Source organism: Tenrec ecaudatus, chromosome 11 (assembly GCF_050624435.1).
Source record: "Tenrec ecaudatus isolate mTenEca1 chromosome 11, mTenEca1.hap1, whole genome shotgun sequence".
Classification (NCBI taxonomy): domain Eukaryota; kingdom Metazoa; phylum Chordata; class Mammalia; order Afrosoricida; family Tenrecidae; genus Tenrec; species Tenrec ecaudatus.
This window is the reverse complement of record NC_134540.1, coordinates 62,023,446-62,027,706: the sequence shown is the minus strand read 5'-3', so window position 1 is coordinate 62,027,706 and position 4,261 is coordinate 62,023,446. Positions and strand designations below refer to the sequence as shown.

The window sequence follows — 4,261 nt, the reverse complement described above, 5'->3', positions numbered from 1 at the left end:
TCTCATTGACATGGTTAAATTAATTTATTAATGATTTCCCCCTTTTCTTTATCTATTTATTTATTTATTTATTTGTTTTCATTTTCGGAGTGTCGAGGTATCTGACTGATTTCTTTTGAAACAACATCAATTTGATGTTGTCAAATACAGCAGTTGGAGGGAATAAATTCATGAGCATAATCACCCTAATACCCAACTTTCTATAGAATAATTTTCAAACTGTTTTATTGCATTTTGATCAGCACTAGCTTTATAGAAAAGGTTAGAGTGTGATCTATTAATTGCAGTTTTATTGACATATGTGTGGTGTGTATTTTAGTGGGAAATGACTGTGAACTGGTAATAGAAAAACCCATAATAATATAGAGTTGAAAATACAGACATATGCCTCTTTTGAGAATAAAACATACAGTCTGAAGTTGAGGGATGGACCCAGAATCACACTGGATTATACTTTTGGTTCAAAATGGCTACTTGGGGTTTCATTTACACAATAACTAGCAGTGGACCTCACTGAGACTAAGACTGGATTACTCTCCAAGAACTTTGAAGAAGTCACTGTGTCTTGGTACCTATGGGCATGACTTGGAGATTATATAGCAGTCCATTTTCGCATCTACCTATCAAGTCAAATTGAGGGCTTTGGACTTTTAATTTTGAACCTAAAACTTCTTTTCATTTTGCTACCCTGCATGTATTGACTCGGTCACCTTATATGCTTGATACGTTACTGTATTTCTCTAAGGAAGACCTTCTAAACACCTAGCTCTTTGCTAATGGACATAATGCACTGCCTGCATGGCTATGTCTTTCCATTTCGTATGGTTATTGTGTGTTTCATTTTGTTATTGTGTCTCAGGATGCTTGGCACTGAACTTCTTTGTAATTCACTCTTATTCCAGCTAGGAAAGTCTAAGTTACTGCACTGTCCATAGGCTACCTTGTCAAGTCGTTGGTTGGGGGGTGTTTCTCTGTCGGAAAGTTGTCCTGAGGTGGTTTGCTGGTTGTTTTGATGCTGTGACACCAGTGTTGCCAATACCGACAGTATCGTTCAAGGTGAGTTGGCTTCTGTGGAGCGTCCACCCTTCAGAATGGAACATGAAGAAGGCTCGATTGTCTATTTTTGAAGAATTAGCCCCTGAAAATCTTATGAATAATAGAAGAGACGTGTCAGATATGGAGCTGAATGATACAACAGGCGATCCACTTTGAGGAATTAACTCTATTTTAAACCCCATGACCAGCAACAAAACATTGTCCGATAGAGTGCCACAGTATGTTTCCCTCCGGATGAAGAGCATTCTATCGACAATGGGAAGGAGCTGCTTCTTCAAATGAGAATCAGCCATGATGCTGAGGACTTAGTCAAGCGTCCAAGGTCATCGTTCGCTGATGGAGCTCAACTAAGACTGAGAAGAAACAAGTGTAAGCATCCATTAATAATCAGAACGTCTAATGTATGAAGTATGGAGTCAGGAAAGTGAAATGTCTTCAAATTGCAATGCAATGCATAAAGATCTGTTATAGGCATTGATGAGCTGAAGTGCACTGATACCTGCCATTTTGAATTTGACGATCACATGGTTTACTTTTCTGGCAATGACAAATTCAACAGGGATGGATTTACCATTTATCCTGAACAAGAGCATTCTGAGGTCTAAGATGTAACACTATTTTTAAGCTTTGCGGTCGATTAGCTTAAGCTTCTTTTCCGCTCTCTATCCAATGTGGTAAAAGTCCATTTGACAGCCTATAGAAAGACTCTTGAATAATAAAAAGAAAGGAAGACAGTGCATGCTAGTGTTTCTCTGACTGCAGACGAAGCAGTCATTTCCTAGCCATCCTCACTCACTCCCGCACTTTTTCCAGCACACATGGCCTCCAGTTTCTATCCAGTCATGCCGGGACATCACAGCGAAGAGTAGCCCCCACCTGAGGATTCAGTCCTCCTCAGTGACCTGGCCCAGGCACTGCTGTCAAGCCTGGGTGACTCCTGGTGACTGAGGCTGTGAATCCTTCCAGGAGCAGCGAGTTTTCTCGTTCTCTACTGCAGTGACTGGTAGGTGAAACCATGAACCTCGAGGTTAGCCATCCACGCTTAACTGAAAGGGCCACCATGGCTTTGACCTTAACTTGCAAAGCTGCTGTTTTCTCTTTGCTCTATGTGGAATTATTTACCACGACTGGAGAATGAGAAGTGTGTGCCCTATGCTCCTAAGGTTACTGTGGGTTCCTGCTCAGACATATTTCTTTCCCTTTTCATTACCAAATTTTCTAATAATCCAGGTAAAGCAGACTGTACTCCAAAGGGCCTGCTAGTCAATATCCAGGCACTAGAGGTAGGGTCATGGTTATCATCTGGTTAAAACTTTATTTTATCATATTGGGGAAAGAAAAGAGAAGATGTGTAGGCTAACCCATTCCCATGATTTCCAATACTGAAATTGATGTCTGCTTCGCTAAGGTTCTCTTAAAAAAATAATTTCTCAACAAACTATTTGAATCACGGCAATGTTTTCTGTGATGTTTAATGTGAAGCATTGCCTTGGTTAGGCTAGGATGGTCAGAGTTTTGACAGACCACGGCCTGGTTTTATAATGTAATCCTGTCCATGGTGTGAGCGATGTGATCAGCTAATCTGCTAAACAAGGAGTTTCCATGGCCTACCACGAGAATATGAATGAATCATGTAGTAAAGCCTGTTCTCTCTTCAGCTGGTACTCCTCTTCTCAACTGACCTCTGTATCTTGGGGTGTAAACCTGTAGAAGTCCCAACCTACTTCCTGCACTGCAGATTTTGCAATCATCATCCCCTGGAATCCCATAAATTAGTAGAAGTCTCCTGCCTGCCACCTATCTACAGAGTTGGGACTTGTCAGCCCCAATTGTATGACCTATTTCCCTTAAAGGCCTTGGTGGATATATTAGATAGGGAGGTAGGGATGTAGGTAGGTAAGTAGATAGAGGATAGATAGATAGATAGATAGATAGATAGATAGATAGATAGATAGATAGAAAGATAGATAGACTCTGATCCAAAAGGCAACGGGAGTAGCAGGATCTTGAGAAAGCGTGTTGTAATTTTTCCTCTCAGTTCCTCCTCAGTATGTGGAAGAGGACCTTTTACATGACTCATGATCAGTACATGCAATTTGGATTCATGAATTAAAGCATCTTCCTCTATGAGTCACTCATACATCTGTGAAGTCAATTCCCATCTGATAGATCAGGTATTTATTTAAGTCCTCTTGCTCTTCAAAGGCTGAGAGATTTCTTTACAATTCAAACTTCACAAGTGAGCGCTCTTTAAAGCAATGGTCACAGGAACACTATTCCTCTGAATTTCTTCCAATTTGCTTAGTTTGAAATGAACTCAAGCTTAAATCCATCACATATTATTGGTTTGTAGTCCACTTCCATTACAAAAAAGCCTAATCTTCTTGAGGTTTGAAATGTTCTCATATTCCTATGCCCCAGACACCTGATATTTCTGGATAAAGAAATGAAATTTATATGTGAGTGAGTATGAATGCTTGTGAAAGAGTGTGTGTGTGTGTGTGTGGCCTATTTTCCATATTAGATTGTGTCTTTGCAGATTTTTGGATGCCAAAAAATAGGAAAATGAACTGCAATTTAAATATCTACCTAGACATCACGGTTCTTGTATTATATGCTGCATTAGAAGTGTCATTCTATAGTTGATTTAGGAGCCTAGATTCCATAGATTTTTTTTTCTTCAGGGGAGAGCGCGAACGCAGTCCCCCCACTACCACAAATTGTGCAGTCGAGTTTCCCACATTTGGGGAAATCGCAGGGGTCAGCACATCCGGAGTGCAATGGGTGAGCCTCACCCTGGGAAAACCACCTTCTTGATCATGATATCTCCCCTGCCAGGTAAGTATTAGATTCCATAGATTTGTATGTGTATCAATTTCTAGAGGTGTGTGTGCATGCATGTGTGTACATGAGTGCATGCACACACACACATACACTGAATGAAATATATAAACTCAACATCCATTATGGATTAATATATAGCTCCAAAGCCCAGTTAGCATGTTTAACAAAAGTCAGAGAGCCTCTCACTACTTAGAAGAACCAAATACACTGGATGATGCAAGTCATATTTCTGATTTGATTTTGGTATCACCCACTGTCATTGGAACAGCTTTCTCAAAGGAACAGCTTGTGGGATTTGAATTTCTCATCTTGTGGTTAGCAGCACAACCCCTATCCCACCCTACAACCCAAACTCCATGGC

At 40.4% G+C, this 4,261-nt stretch overlaps 1 non-coding gene across 1 annotated transcript; it reads right to left on the bottom strand.

The window, feature by feature from the left end:
- Nucleotides 1-3,737: 3,737 nt before the first annotated feature.
- LOC142461747 (U1 spliceosomal RNA) lies at nucleotides 3,738-3,902 on the bottom strand. Its single transcript, XR_012786946.1, has one exon. It is a non-coding gene; the product is annotated as a U1 spliceosomal RNA (small nuclear RNA).
- Nucleotides 3,903-4,261: the final 359 nt, after the last annotated feature.